Here is an 18,061-nt window from a genome sequence, read left to right on the forward strand (position 1 = left end):
ACGGCCTGATTGCCCTTAAGCGATAATGACAATGACGCGCGAGCTCTTTCTCCACCCAGAGCTGAATTACGACTGTCATTTGAATTAGAAGGCCACATATTTTGTTATTTGTTCCCATGAAATATCCATTTCCCTCAAAGAGTAAATTGCTATCGTGAAATTCCCCATGAACTCTTCATTCACAGTAGTTGATTTGGTTCGAAACAGCTGTTTATTGTTTAAAAAATTCCATCTAAAAATTCCACAACATGGGGAATTTTTTCACATATTTCATGTAAAATATTGATTCGCGATAGGGGTGATAATTTTTGATTCATAGACCCCAAATCCATATAAAAACGCAACCAATTAATTTTGTCCAGATAGATTTGAGTTTGGAACCGCAATGAGTTGTACACACGGAACATGGTTAATAGAGCGGTAGAGCATAAATATTCTGAGAAACCAGGTGATGATAATCCACTTGGAGCTTTGCAGCATCTTTGGCAAAATAACATCAGATCCAGGACAAACTATAGTCCATGATATTCTGTCATAAGAAATTATATTTTCATCGGTACTAGATAGAGTCCTACTTTCAGTAACAATCTCCGCCGCAACATGTAGAGTTCAGTAGAAATCAAGTGATTCTGCAGAGTATTCATACCAGGAGTCATCGTTCCTTTTAATCAGAGCTTTAGTTCCATTCAAAGGTGCAATTGGTGAAAACTTTAGGACATGAAGATTGATATTTAGTAAAAACTAAAAAAATTATAATATGGTGAATTTCCACGACGAAATATATAAAATTTGAATTAATGTAAAATTTTAACGGTTAAAGATATCATAAGAAAATTTGGACCCAAATGTCTTTAATTAATGGCATAAAAAACATATAGGGTTATACAAATATGTAGCTTTTTCGTGGACAGGTGCTTTGTCTTTTAGAATTTTTTACTCAAACCGATTTTTATACCCTTCACCTTCGTGAGAAGGGTATGTATAAGTTTGTCATTCCGTTTGTAATTTCCACAATATAATTTTCCGACCCTATAAATATATATATTCTGGATCCTTATATATAGCGGAGTCAATTAAGCCATGTCCATCTGTCTGTCTGTCTGTCTGTTGAAATCAATTTTCTGAAGACCGCAGATATCTTCGGGATCCAAATCTTCAATAATTCTGTCATACAGAGTTTTCAGAAGTTTCCAATTTAAAATCAGCAAAATCGGTCCACAAATGTCTGAGATATGAGGAAAAAACCAAGACAACCTCGATTTTTGACCTATATCTGGATTACTAAGTCATTAATATATACAATATGGATATCTAATGATAGATATTTGAAATACCTTTGCAACGACGTATATAAGACCATAGTAAGTTGGACCTACAATGTGTCAAAATCGAAAAAAAATATTTTTTAAACCAAATTTTTTTTTTCACCAAAAAAAAATTTAAAAAACAAAATTTTTTTCAATATTTTTAAATTTAAAAAAATAATTTAAAATAACAATTTTACTAAAATACTAATTTTGTATTCCCGAATAACCTTTTAATTCGAAAAATCTTTTTTCCAAAAAATGAAAAAAACAACTTGTAAAAAAAATAAATTTTGTTTATTTTAAAAATATTTACAATTTGTATTTTGAAGTATAATTTGATGAAGGGTATATAAGAAGATAAGAATATAGCTCTCTTATTTGTTTTTTTTTAAATTGGCCAAGTTTGGATATGTCTGAGAGGTGTTGTGTCCGCTTGAGTGAGCCAAACTTTTTTTTACACGCATTTCATTATGTTATCTTTCCAGATCGTCTTCAAATTGTATTTAGTCCCGAAGAAAATTTTTTTCCACAAAAGAAGAAATATATGGAATTTTTTGGAAAAAAACGTAAAAATACTGCCCTTTTTACAAGTTCCAACTTTGGATGCCTATAACTTTTTATATGGACGAGATAAATGTTAGTTATTTTATTTAGAATTTTATCGCAAAAATTGCTGATGTTTTAAAAATAAATTTCGACCCTCCGTAGTTGGCCCGGAATATTTGAATTTTTTTTCTTTACAAACCATCTACTGAAAATTTCGAATCGAATAAAAAAAATCAGCCGTTCTCACGTGATGCCATTACATACATGGACCATTTCATTTTTATATATATAGATTTCAGATCATTCGGATTATAAATGGATTTATGACGATTTTTTTTTTTTAAATTTGAGACCCGAGGTAACCAACTTTGAGGCGCTAAGCATTAGCCCCCATTGGCGCTAGGAAGCTGAACAAACGTAAATCAACTCCAAAACACCTTAGCTCCAATAGTTCCCGAGATTCCGAATTATTACCAAAAAAAAAACGTTTCTAAACCACTTTGCGTCGACAGCAAAAAAAATGGTATATGTAACGTAGATATCGATAACAAATTGACAGAATTTTATAAGTCTGATTAAAATTGTCAATAGTTACCAATTGTTATAATATTGTAACCATGATTTTTCTTAAAATTATTAAAGATCGGACATGATCGACATCGGTAGCATCGTCTGTGGTTAAAACTTTACCTGAAAGTTTGGATTTTTTTTATTTTAATAAAAAATAATCTAAAACAATCGTTTGAAAAATGTACAATTTAAATGAAATACAGAACAGACACTCATAAAAGCTTTATTCATTTTATTTCAATCAAAAATCAAAATAAATATTTAAAAATCTACTACCTATTCATTTTGTTTTGTCGTGAATGAACTAAACAAATTAAAGCAATATTAATTATAAATTATTTTTAAGCAGCTTAAGAGGAACTTTTTTAAAAAAAACAAGAATTTCAAATAAATCGTTACACTTTATTGTAAGCAATTTCAATTTAAATACATATTACAATTATTATGCGCATTAACATTATAAATATTTTATTATTTCTTTTAATTTTATTAAAAATATATTCATAATATAAAAATATTTACACATTTCTAATCTTATATAGTTTCAAATTACGAGTATTTATTTGTTATTCTTTTCAAAACTTTTTTTCCAAACCTAGTTAAAGAAAAAAAATATTATTATATTTTTAAAAAATTTAATTAAAAGCAAAAAAGTAAATAAATTTACTATCAATTGAATACTACATACTGCAACAAATAAAAACTTATGTGTAAGTTTATACTTTAAACAAGAGATAAAAACAAAAATTATGAATTATTATTCATTTTACTTGATTTGTAATAAGATTTAAAAGAAACGTGAAGAAAAATAATAAAAATTCTTCAAAACCAAATATATAGTCATGATTTTGTTATAGACCCACACATCAACTGTTGTTTTATTTCAATTCAAGTTTTATTTAAATCTTTCTTATTAAATCGTTTATTATATTATCTGGTTTTTATTAATAATTTATCAAATACAACCGCCACCACAAACAATAACATCTTTTTTTTTTATTTGTTCTGTATTTTTTTGAAATCGTATTTGGTTGGTTTGGCATGATTTGCATTTTTATTGTAAAAATATATTTTGAAATCGTACGTACATTGATTTGCGTAATCTAGGAAGTTTTAATATTCAATGGGGTAAGTAAGTAAGTGAGTAAGTAGTAAATTTAACTATGACTTTGAAATTTGAAAAACATTTAAATAAATATAGATAGTACGTATGTTTGAGGTACTTTTTTTTTGAGAACTTCGAGTTAAGTGGTTTTGTGCTACATATTTCATTTTCGAATACAGTGCAATGTCGATAAGTGAAATAGTTGATTTTTATACCCTTCACCTTCGTGAGAAGGGTATATATAAGTTTGTCATTCCGTTTGTAATTTCTAAATTTTTCATTTCCGACCCTATAAAGTATATATATTCTGGATCCTTATAGATAGTGGAGTCGATTAAGCCATGTCCGTCTGTCTGTCTGTCCGTCTGTTTGTTGAAATCAATTTTCTGAAGACCCCAGATATCTTCGGGATCCAAATATTCAATAATTCTGTCAGACATGCTTTCGAGAAGTTTGCTATTTAAAATCAGCAAAATCGGTCCATAAATAACGGAGATATGAGCAAAAAACCGGGACAACCTCGATTTTTGACCTATTTTTGATCTATATATGGATTACTAAGTCATTAATATAGACAATATGGATATCTAATGATAGATATTTCAAAGTCCATTGCAACGATGTAGATAAGGCTATAGTAAGAATTTTTTTTTCATCAAAAAATTTTTTTAGTCAAAAATTTTTTTTCAAAAAAAAAAAGAAATTTGGAAAAAAATTTTTTTAAAAAAATTTAAAAAACAATTTCGAAAAAAAAATTTTTGAAAAACAATTAAAAAAAAATTAAATTTTGTTTACCTAAAAATATTTAAAAAAATTTATTTTAAAGTATAATTTGGTGAAGGGTATATAAGATTCGCCACAGCCGAATATAGCTCTCTTACTTGTTTATTATTAGTTTTGTTTTATTTTGAAAAAATATGAAGTTTTAATCAACGTTTTTTATTTTAAAATATGTATTTGTGTATATATCTCAACAATTTTATTAAATCGAAGTAAAGTAGCTTCTATTGGTGGAAATGTTTATAAACACGATGAATGTTGCTGGCAGCTGCTATTGCAATTTCGTAACAATATGTTAATGTATATTTTTGGTTGCCCTGCTTATCAGTAACCGTAATGGGAATTTCTTATTTAACTCTTTCAGCCACGCTTTTTTGTGTATAAGTTTAAAATCAAAACAATTGCATTTTTACTTTAATCAAGGTTAGTTTATTATAAAAAGTAAGAAATAATTTATCAAAACATGAAAAAACCACCCCATTCCAAGGTTTTTTGTGGAGTGAAGTGGTTAGTTTACTAACCACCGTGGCGGTTGGCATTAAAAATAACAATGATAACAATTTTTAAGATTTATACGGGAATACAAAATTAATATTATAGTAAGAATTATGCTAAATTTCCCAATTATTGATAAATTCACTGACATTTATTGTTGGGGGATAAGCTAGTTCCTATGCGCATTTCACTGGTTGCTTAGGCCAGATCATCAGGAAACCTTTTCCCAAAAGACTAAAGATATTATACAAATCAAGCTAGAGAGTGAATGAGACACTCAAGCTTTATTTGTAAAAATATCAAAGCTTAAACAAAACTCCAACAATAAACAGTGAGTTTATCTCTACAATTGGGAAATTTTTGTTTCGTATTTTTTTTGAAATCAAATATTTTTGACTAAATTTTGTGACCAAACAAAGTAACACTGAATTCGATGAACAATAAACAATCTGTGCTTTTTATACCCTTCACCTTCGTGAGAAGGGTATATATAAGTTTGTCATTCCGTTTGTAATTTCTACATTTTTCATTTCCGACCCTATAAAGTATATATATTCTGGATCCTTATAGATAGCGGAGTCGATTAAGCCATGTCCGTCTGTCTGTCTGTCCGTCCGTCTGTCTGTTGAAATCAATTTTCTGAAGACCCCAGATATCTTCGGGATCCAAATCTACAATAATTCTGTCAGACATGCTTTCGAGAATTTTGCTATTTAAAATCAGCAAAATCGGTCCACAAATGGCTGAGATATGAGGAAAAAACCAAGACAACCTCTATTTTTTACCTATATCTGGATTACTAAGGCATTAATATAGACAATATGGATATCTAATGATAGATATTTCAAAGACATTTGCAACGACGTATATAAGACCATAGTAAGATGGACCTACAATGGGTCAAAATCGAAAAAAAAAATTTTGAACCCGAATTTTTTTTTTCACAAAAAAAAAAATTGAAGAAACAAAAAAAAATTTTTAAAATTTAAAAAAAAAAATTTGAAAATTTTAAATTTAAAAAATTTTAAATAACAATCGAAAAAAAATTTTGTTTACTTCAAAATATTTAAAATTTTGAAGTATAATTTGGTGAAGGGTATATAAGATTCGGCACAGTTAGAGTGCTAAACTTGTTTTTATTGAATGAGTTAAAGTCTCTTAAAAAAAATGATTTTTACAATAATTTCAAATTAATATATTTATCTAAACAGAGCACCCTGACGGCAAAGTTTTGCAAAAAATCATAAACGATGACTTCAAAAAATTTAATTGTTTAGCAAAATGATAATAGATGCCAATAAACCATGTTTTAAAGACTATAGAAAATGTGGTTAGTAAACTAACCACCAAACCGCAAAGAGTTAAATATAAAATAATTAGTAATCAAAAGTAAATAAAAACCAGCAACACACACATGTTTGCTTTAAACTGCCTACCTACATTTAAGATCTAGAAATCCCAAAATACAAACATTTGACAGTTAAAAAAAAAAACTAACTGGCAGCTAACACAGTTTTGGAAACCCCTATAAAAAATAATTGTTGTATATTTTAATTAAATTGCTCTATGAATTATTGTATTATCATAATTTATGTGGGATTCACGTTTTATTCTTTATTACTTGTTAATGGCCTAAATTTAACATAATTGAAAATAAAATCTAACAAAAAGATTAAAATTAAATTAATTTTAAAATACTTAATTGACCTTGAATTATTTTGTAAACAATATTGACAACAAAACAAGTGTGGGAAAGTGTTCAAAAAGATTTATGAATGTTAAGTAGAAATTATAATTTATATCAGGTAATTAGTTAATATACAATTAAGGTTTACTTACTACGATTGGCATTCGAATAAAAAATGACTATGATCGGCCTAATGTTGCAATACCTGTTAAAAAGTATTTACAATGAAGTGTTTGGGAAGTTTTGCTTCACCCGCCTTATAGTCCAGACCTTGCCATGTCCGACTACCATATGTTTCGCTTAATTTAAGAGCAGAGTATCCGGAATTCGCTTGATCAAAAGATGAGCAGTTTTTAAGTGATACATCCAATATTTGATTATATTAAATATTTTTAAATATTTTTAGGTAAACAAAATTTTTTTCCCAAAGTTGTTTTTTTAATTTTTTGGAAAAAAAAATTTTAAAACTAAAATTTTAGAGTTTTTTTTATATATTAATTTTTTTTTTTTTGTTTTTTCAATTTTTTTTTTAATATTAGCGAAAGAAAAACTTTTGGTGAAAAAAAAATTCGGGTTTAAAAATATTTTTTCCGATTTTGACCCATTGTAGGTCCAACTTACTATGGTCTTATATACGTCGTCGCAAAGGTCTTTGAAATATCTATTGTTAGATATCCATATTATCTATATTAATGACTTAGTAATCCAGATATAGGTCAAAAAGCGAGGTTGTCCTGGTTTTTTCCTTATATCTTAGCCATTTGTGGACCGATTTTCTCGATTTCAAATAGCAACCGAGCCGGAAGAAGGATCCAGAATATATATACTTTATAGGGTCGGAAAATTATATTGTGGAAATTACAAACGGAATGACAAACTTTTCACGAAGGTGAAGGGTATAAAAAATAGTAACTTTTAGGCCGGGTAATTTATCAAAATTTTAAACATAGTCAATGTTTAAACATATTTTTTTAAAACAAATTAAAAAAACTTTATCTTTGATTAAGCCTTAACTCTGTTTAAAATATGTATAATAAGTTACCCGGCCTTAATCAATTAAAATGAAACTCGAATAACTGACTACCCCAGTACTGTGAGTAATGAATACTTGCTTTCGATACTCGATGTCAAAAAGTAACTACTGCATCATTTTAGAGTTGAGATTTAGATAACAATTAAAAATCCTATTATAAAAACCAAAACTCACCAATACAAAATAAAATTTCAAAGGGATATGGAAGATTTGACCAGAACCGAATAACCGGGTTTAAAATAAACTTGACTTCGCTTATATCTGGCCTATTTTGAGATTATCTCAGCTTCCGAAATCGAGGTAGTCGTTGCTTATATTTCAGTTATTTATTGTGCGATTTTCAATACGATGACTATATCTGATACCACATGATATTTCAACCAACACACTGACAGACGGTCAGACAAAGATCACCTAATCGACTCCTCTATCCACACGGTTCCGGTATATATATAACTAGTTGAACCCGGTCCGCGTTGCTGGCATTTAGAAAACATCTGTTTTATATTGCATATCGATCTAGATTTTAATATACAGTGTCGGACAATGTCGGTGAACCAACCTTCAATGTTAATACATGTAGTAGCATTTCGACTGGTTCCAATGAATTAAAAAAATCAGTATGGAAATTTCTTATTCATGCACCTAATATGCAAGAGTAAACAAAATTGTTTATCACACACCGAAAATCAAAAATCTGACTTTACACTGTTACCCAAAAGGCTTTTCTGAAGATTCCATAAAAATTTCATCAAAATCGGCCCAACCATTTTTGAGTCCATACGGAGTCCATATGAAATATAGGGCATTAGCGGTATAATGTAAAAATCTGACTATACAGTGTTACCCGCTGGGCTATTCTGAAGATTCCCTGAAATCGGTCCAGCCATTTTTAAGTTCATTCGGAACATACATACATACAAACATCCATTTTTATATATAAAGAAGATATAGATTTATAGGGTCGCAAATGAATACTCGTATTATAGAAATTTCAAACGGAATGACAAACTTAAATAAACCCTTACCACTCATAGTGAAGGGTACAACTTAAAATAATCATAATAAGCTGAATTATGAATGAGTCGATCTCGATTTGTATTTATTACTCATTTTTTAAACCAGAATTAATTAATTTCGTTATTATTGAAACAGAAAACATGTGTTTGTGTTCTGTGCTAAATAAATACATAAGTTTCAATGGATTTTACATACCGAAAACATTTATCAAAGTTCCAAGAATTTTTTAAGTTTTGTTTTTTTAAGTAGAATGAAATTGTTAAAACATTCAAAACGTATGTAAATTAACAAATTTATTGTTTTGTTTATTAATTGTTCAGTAAATTAGAAAAATATTATTTTATAACAACTGTTTATAAAAAGCATATTGTTTAGTAAGTGGATTAAGTTGCAGAATTTCACTGATTTCTCTCAAATAATACATATTTTCTAAACTAAGATCACAGAATAACATGTTTGATTCACCAAATCAAACTTCGATTTCACAAATATTAAAATATCATGCGAAACTGTTTTCATTTCAAATATTTTTGTCTATAGTAAAACCCATGGTACAATCAGTTACCAGGTACAATTATTAGAGAGAGTTTCCAATGTTCACCCCTAAAACGTCAAACTATGTATTTAATCACTTTACTTTTTTTAATTTGTTACCGCGATATTTTTTAAATTTGTTACGTTTTAACTGAAATTATACACACTTATTAAAAAAATATAGTTTTCTTCAATTGTTAGTAAATTTTTGTAATAAAAATATTTTTCCTTTTTATATTTTTTTAATTTTCTTTTGTTTGACGTTATAGGGAATGTATAATTGAGAACCTACTTTCTAATAATTGTACCTTGCTAATTCTACAATGGTAAAACCTTTCAAAACATGAATAAGATCAAAACATGGATTTTAAAAAGATGGTCTTAAAAAGATTTAACAAAAAATTTAAAAATAATAAGTTGCATTTTTAGGGTATACCAAAATTCACGGAAGGTTTGAATGGATTTTGTACCAAAGTTTTCATTACGTTTCCAAGGCACGTGGTATGTGGGTTTGTACATTTCTGTAATAGGAATGTTCATATAAGTTGGGTTATAAGGATTACATGGCACAAGGTCCATTATGAATTACTTTACTTCTTCTCCTTCACTTCCTTTTCACTTCAAAGGTTATGCTATTCCCATATATGTATGTATTTCATTTAGATGACCTGATATAATCCAATAATAGCCATGGGTTAATGCCTTTAAAATTAATTCGGTTCTGAAAAAATTAGATACAAATATCGTTAGCTTAGTGTTCAAATTTATGAAAAAATTTAAATTTAGATTTTAATACATAACACTAGAATACAGTGCACTCGCAATAATATGAACTAATTAAAACCAGGCAAGTTCACTTTTGCAAGATTGTTCATATTTGCGAATGGCATCTAATTCCCATCTACAGCTAGGGAAGTCCAAAAATTATTAAGCAGTTGAATTAGAATTTAGCCACTACCCTGATGATTTGGATTTCATCTCTGTGTTAATAGATAAAATACGTTAAAAAATCAGAAATAAGCTGTTCATATTTTAAAAAGCTTTAAATTTTAGGGTGTCCATATATTGGGGTGTTCATATTATTGCGAGTGCACTGTATGTACATAAAAATACACTGTTTACTCAAACATACAATACAATTTTTTAATTTGTTCTCGTTATTATACAATGGTATGCAAACGTGATAAATCCATTTTATTTTTGTCAAAATTGCAAAATTATTATCTCCCCCAAATGGAATTGATTATAATTATGTTATTAAATAAACAATAGCGTCAAACTTGTTTTAATTACTGGTTTATTCATTAAATTTCAACCACAGAACTTTAATAATAAAATTTTTAAAGAAATATTTGATTATTTTGAAATTTGTTCATCACCACGACTACTGATACAAGGTGGCGCAAAAGTAAACTTCCGATGTTTTTTGGCTGTAATTAAAAAAAAATGAAAAACTTTGATTCTTCTTGTGGATTACTTTTATTTGCTCTTTTAATTTTTTTTACATCAAGTCGAGAATATCATGTCATATAAATGGCCGCCGCCACAGTTGATTGTCATTTGAGCCCTTTTTATGGCATTTTCCATCACTTTGGTGAAAACTTCCGGCGATAGGTCCTCACATTCTTGACAGATATTGTCTTTATGAGCTGTAAGAGTCTGAGGCTTGTTGACATAAACCCGCGAATTCAAAAAGCCCCACAAAAAGAAGTCTGGAGCGGTCAAATCAGCCGATCTTGCTGGCCAGTGCAAATCGCCAAAACGGGAGATTAGGCGCCCGGGAAATGCATCCTTCAGCATATCGGTTGTGGCACGTGCAGTGTGTGCCGTTGCACCGTCCTGTTGGAACCACATGTTTTCCAATCCCAATTCATCAAGTTGCGGCAAAAAGAACTCGTTGATCATTGCTCTGTAGCGCTCACCATTCACAGTAACCGTTTGGCCCGCGACGTCTTCGAAGAAAAAAGGTCCGATGACTCCTCCTGACTTTGAGCGGGTGTAATGGCTCTTCGTGGGTTACACGCGGATTTTCAGTGCCCCAGAAGCGTAAATTTTGCTTATTTACGTACCCGCTAAGATATTTACGTACCCGCTCATGATTATTTTTGATGAAAAATCATCTTCGATTATTGGTCAAATAAATAGTCAGCAATATTCCGCGTTCTGGAGCAGTGTAGCGTATCATTGTTTATTAACGTGTATTTCGCATGTGTTTACTACACAAATGTCAAAACAGAACTGACATTAGTGGCCAATCGCAAAATTTATAGCATTTTCTGATAGGAGAATTACTTTTGCGCCACCTTGTATAAAAAACTTTGCTCTATTGCCTTTTGAAAGTGAAAATAGAGACTTTAAATCATCATTATGCGGAGTTTGATAGTCCGTTACTAGATATCCGATATTACTTCAGAATGCCGGACCATATACAATTATATAAATGCGAAAGTTAATATTTAACAAGTAAGAGAGCTATATTCGGCTATGCCGAAATTTAAATATTTTTAGGTAAACAATATTTATTTTTTCATTTTTTGGAAAAAAAAATGTTTCGAATAGTTTTTTTAAAATTTTTTAAATTAAAATTTTGTTTTTTTTTTTTTAAATTAAAATTTTTTTTTTAATATTTAGCGAAAGAAAGTTTTTGGTGAAAAAAAATCGGGTTAAAAAATATTTTTTCGATTTTGACCCATTGTAGGTCGAACTTACTATGGTTTTATATACGTCATTGCGTCAAAAAATCGAGGTTGTCCTGGTTTTTTCCTCATATCTCAGCATTTTGTGGACCGATTTTGCTGATTCGAAAGCATGTCTGACATAATTATTGAAGATTTGGATCCCGAAGATATCTGGGGTCTTCAGAAAATAGATTTCAACAGACGGACAGACAGACAGACGGACACGGCTTAACAGATCCTTCTCACGAAGGTGAAGTGTATAAAAATAATTAAATTTTTGTGCGGTTCCCGAAAATTTAAACATGCCCCTGAATGAAGTTTCTCCTAAATAATCAAATAGTTTCTTTTAATAACCATCTTAACCACATCTAGAAATAAAAGAAGACCCGTGAGAAATCCTGGCAAGCAGAACCTTATGAAGCACAAATTAATTTCTAGTTGTTTTCAATGCTTTTGTCTTTTTTAATTCATTGTATTTATAAATCATTCGTGTTTGTTTACATATTTAAAATAAATTTGAATAAGAACATTTTTTCATATCAATTCACAATAACTAACTACGAATAAACTGGAAGGATAGTCCTTTTTTGTCAATAGTACTTGGAACCGCCAAAATTCGATTGGCGACAAATTCGGTTACAATACCGAATCTGTTTTCTCTGTGTACATACAACTACGGCTCATTTTAAGCAGCACCATGACTCAGACCTCAAGTTTTTTAATACACACAGCCAGATCCCTTACAGCTGCTATGAGTAGAGCTGATGCATACGTCATAAATTTATCTGGAGATTCCATAATTTACCACAAACATCTACAAAACAACTATAGAAGTTTGTTTTTATTTTGATTAACTATTGAGGTGTTTTCATAAAAAATTACTCATTGTACGAAATACGAAGAAAAAAAAACACCGGAATAACAGAGAGAGAGTAAATTAAAGAGGGAGAGATAAAAATACGGAGCTTAACCGTTAAGTTAAAATTTAAATACTGAATTAACTAACTGACTTTATTATGAGTGCAAGTTAAAATCAACTTTTAGTTTTGTTGTGAACATTGAAAAGGTTGGTTGTGTTTGATGAAATAAAAATACATAATAAATAATAAATAATTTATAAAAAAAATCAAAAAAAATAAAAAATAAAAATATATTTTGTATAAACGTAAAGTTTCGTAGCGAATTTGTCTATAGAGGGGCTTAAAACTAAAAAAATACTTACATATATGTGTATATAAAAATTTAAAGTGTTTAAACAAAAATATTTAAAGTCATTTGGAAAGTGTATAAAAAAGGCAAAACTAAAATTACAAAAATATATGTATGAAAAAAAAAATAAATAAAAAAAATAACAACAAATAAATATTAAGTAGTGCGTAAAAAGTCAACATATACTTACAACATACGTACATATGTATGTATGTTTGTTAGTTTTCGTTGTGGTAGTTATGCATTTACTAAATTTGTGGTCAATATACATTTTTATTATAATTTAAATTTATGTAATATTTTATATGAGTACAATACAAGTGGCTGGCTACCTTTTATAAAAAAAATTAAAAAAATAATTTTAAAATACATGTATGGATTTACCTATATTCAAATATTTGGTTCGTGTAAATAAAAGAAAACTTGGCAAACATTTATGTCTCTGTAAAAAGAAACTAAACAAAACTTTTGGGAAAATTACACTGGCCTTTTAAATGCAGTTATTAAGATGGCTTAAACAAATTATTTCGCTCGTTAACACCTTCATGGTGTAAGCCAGTCAAACAACAACAATAACAACAGCAACAATGTTAATTGAACTTCTTTGTGGTAGAAAATAAACAAATTTATTATTACTGTTGCAATTGTTGTCGGGTCTAATAAGTCAACAATAACATTAATAAATTGTAACAACAACTAATTTGAGCAATTAGCGGTGCTTTCTTTTCATTTTCTCCTCTCTATCTCTCTATTAAGTATCGACTCAACTCGACTCCGTTAAGTTAGTCAGTGTGTTTAGTATGTGTGATTGTGTATTTCGCCGGCCATTATTGATTGAATGGCAGTGTATGTATGTATTGTTGCATTGAATGAATGCATATTAGGGTGGCCCCTATTATGTACTTTTTTCGAATTTCGATGCTTCCAAAAATTGTTCTCCGTCATCCAAAAACAAAATGCTGAAATCGGATAGCGTTTAGAGTTTAGGTCAAACTAGCAATATTTTCCAAAAAAATTTATAAAATTAAATTTTGAAAAAAAAAATCCAATTGCAAATGGTTTTGTACTTTATTTATAACTCATGTAGATTTGTTCGAATTTTTTTTTTATTTCAGATGTTTTGAATTGTAATTCTGAAGATTCCAATTATATTTCAGAGATTTTTAATGTATTTCTGAAATTTCTAATAGAAATACAAAAGCAAATTTCTGATAAACAAATGGAAGTTTCTAAAATGCAATTAGAAATTTCTGAAATACAAATGGAAAATTCAGAAATTCAATTAACAATTTCTGAAATATAATTGGAAATTTCTGAATTTGAATTGAACATTTTTGAAATATAATTAGATATTTCTGAATTTCTTAGTTAGCGTCTTATCCGATTTTTCTAAAATTTTCAGCTTTTGACATCTAAGAATGGCGGAGAACAATATACGACCTTGAGAGCATCGAAAATTCAATAAGAAAGAGTGTTATATTCGACTGTGACGAATCTTGTATACCCACCATCGATATGTAGTTTAGATTACGCTTTATTTATTTATTTATTGAATCTGCCTTTTATAGGCCTAATACTTAATAAGTATTTAAATATTATAACTAAAATTAAAACTAAGTAGTTGCACGCAAGAGAGCCTTCATGGATAAATGGCACTTATCCTAGAGGGGGGTAGATCTGCTCTACGGAGCCTTGATCGGGTTTGGCTCTGCACAATTTTGTAGTTTTATAATATATTTTTCACGGACTTTCATTAATTATTTCATGGACCAATGGCACCACCAAGTCCATGTGGATTTTATGGTGCTCCCGACATGATCCTAAGAATTATAAGATAAATACTGGTGTTGCTAGCCATTCCCCAAATTGAATTCCATATGTCCAAATTGGATTTAAAACGGTCTTATACAGAATAACTTTATATACAAGGCTTAATTTTGATTGATCACTGATTAACGAATGAAAGCTAAAGGCTTTTAGTTTCATGTGAAGTCTCTTGATTTCTATGTGACTGCGCCAAATAAGCCTTCTATCTATGAATTGTACAGAATTTGATAGATTGATTAATCTTTTAAAACTTTAAAGTTTATATTAATATCATTATACATTATATAAATTATTTATTGACAATAAAATATTTTTCCGATATAGGGGTTATATGGGGGGTAAGGTCAATTATAGACCGATCCTGACAAAAGTTGGTAGAAGGATTTTGGTTCATATAAAACATCATTACGATATTTATTTGCCCAATTCACAATTGATGTCGTAGTGTTGTAGCATTGTATGTCATAAATATTTTTCAAACTAATTTTTCGAAACAAAAACAAAACATTAATAAAAAAAAATTACTACATACAACGATACGACGCTACGACACCAATTGTGAATTGGGCAATTATTATAAGACAATTATGAATGTTCAAGTCATTTTCTGAAAAGACATTCTATGGGGACTAGGGGAATTGTCGCATAATCAACCTATTTATAACTGCTCAAACAGTATTCCGGGGAGACATTTGTATGGGGGCTAGATGAAATCATGGATATTGCCCATTTACCTTGTTAATAGAGAGTATTTGTGGAAAATTTCAGCCAGCTATATATATGGGCCCTATAGTGTTTTCAACAGAAAGATGGACAGACGGACAGACATAGCTAGATCTTCTTAGAATCTTATGAGGACCCAAAATATATATACTTTTGTGGGTCTGCGATGAATATTTCGATGTGTTACAAACGGAATGACAACATGGCTTTTTGATGGTGGAGGCCAAAATCGCAGCAGTTAAGCAAGTAGTCAATGTATCGCTTATAGACAGTAATTGTCACTAATGTCTGATCACTTGGCTGACTCCAATTTATATATTTTGGGTCATTTGACAAGTATCTGCAGAGAGAAGTCAATTGGCTACTTTATACATCCCATGTAATCTATCGTGAAGTCAATCGTCACTTAAGTGCCTCAAAGTAATCCAAAGTGCAGTCACCAGTTTGTACGAATTACTCACAAAACGATTAATTGTGAGTAATTCGTACAAACTGGTTTTATACAAATTATGTTGATTAATTCTCTACAGTTTATTTTCTTTTTGCTCAATTATTATTATCCTATGTAACCTAGCGTGAAATCAGTTGTCACTGTAGTGTCTCTAAGTAACATTAAACGTTTATTTTGTACTGCACTTTCGAGAGCAGTTACTTTACCCACCAGAAGTAGTCTATTGGAGAGCTGTCGGAGGAAGGTTTGTTTACAAGCAATCGGTAATTGGACTGTCTATGGGATGTCTTTTTAACATAACTAGTTAAATAACTAGTTATGATGTTGATCATGAAGCTAGTGATGTAACTGACTCTATGTATCCGGTATGTGAGTCCAATATGTTGATTACTTTGGGCCAGCTATCAGACAGTCTCATTGTAATTCAAAAGGGTAAATTGGCAGCCTGCTTAGGACATGCTTGTATTAAACTATCAAGTCACGTAGCTAGTCATATAACTAGTTGTCATCCAAAATGATAGATAAAATCAATAGTTCGGGACAGTCTCCTAGAACTGCTGGGATAAGTGCCACACTAATGTAAATATATAATAATAATTATTGTGTAGAAAAATCTGCATGCGCATGCAAATGTGTGCTGCCTGCCTGCGTGTGTCCGTGCCCGTGTGTGTGTGACAATGTTTGTTTAAATCAAAAGACTTATTTAACAAACTTGATGAATATTATTTTAATCCAACAACAATCAACGGACGATCAATTTTTTTTACACATAATTTACATATTATGTACAACTTTTTTTTTATTAACTTTTTTTTCGTATTTCATTTTATATACATTGTTTTTTCTACTGTATACGGCTTACATACAGCGGTTTATTTTGATTTGATTGTTAGTTTTTTTTGTACATGTATTTAGCTGAATGTTTTGTTTTTTTTTTACTTTTTTTTGTATGATGCAATCAGCTTTAATGGCATTTGTCTATAAAAGACAGAAAGAAAGTCAGTTTGGACAAAAAAACTATTGTAAAACATGAATGTAGGTACGAGTATGAATGAATTTTAACAAGACCAATAAACCCTAACACATTCATACATAAATAGTTATTTAGACACATACTTATGTAGTTATATTTATGTATTGTATTTAGTTAGAATTTGATTTAATTTAAGTGTTAATTCTTAGTTGCCATAAAAATTCACGTTGCAGCTTGTTAATTACTCCATGTTGGTTGTAAATAAGTTTAATTTTATATTGTTAGTTTATGTTAATTTATTCTTTTCCATGTTAGTACTGTAGTTGGAAAAGAATTCTTTAGTTTTTTCTAAAAATATTTAAAAATCCGGTTTTTAATCATCTTTAATGTCTGTGTTGAAAATGTGCTGGGGTTTTTACAATTTTATGATCATTTTAAATTAATTTAATGTTGTATCTGTTGGTTATTGAAGGGAATTTTTAGAACTTTCTTTAGTTGTTTTTTTGTATTATATATTTGTAATGACATTACAAATTACCACACCTATAATTCTAATTAAACGTAGTTGCGGTTCCTAACTAAAATCAAAGTTTACTTCATTTCAGAGAACCTAAAAAGTGAGTAAACACCAGTGATTTTTATGATCATAAAAATCATTATAGTCCGAATTATTTTTTTCAGAACCGAATCTATTATTCAGCCAAATATCCAACAAAGCGAAACTTTTAAATTGTAATCGAAGGATTTTTAGGATTTTCATTATCTTAAAAAAAATCAAATACTTTGTGGTGTTTACTCACTTTTGAGGCTCTCTGTATGTCCTAAATTTCGAAAAAAGTGAAAATAGATCTTAAATTTCTAAACGATTTTAAAACGATTAAAATTATTCGAATATAACGAATAATTCGAATAAGAGATTTTAATGTAGGTTTTTTAATATTTTATTGTTAAAAAAAAACGTTAAAGTTAACAATGCAATGTTAAAAAACATTCGAAAACAAAGTGCATCATTAAATTTTCATCAGAAATATTCTGAACAATCTGCACAACAATTGACTATATATTTTAAGAACATGGCCTTCGTCTATTTCAACGTAATCATTATAAATCAATATCACTTTCG

Source organism: Calliphora vicina, chromosome 2 (genome assembly GCF_958450345.1).
Source record: "Calliphora vicina chromosome 2, idCalVici1.1, whole genome shotgun sequence".
NCBI lineage: Eukaryota > Metazoa > Arthropoda > Insecta > Diptera > Calliphoridae > Calliphora > Calliphora vicina.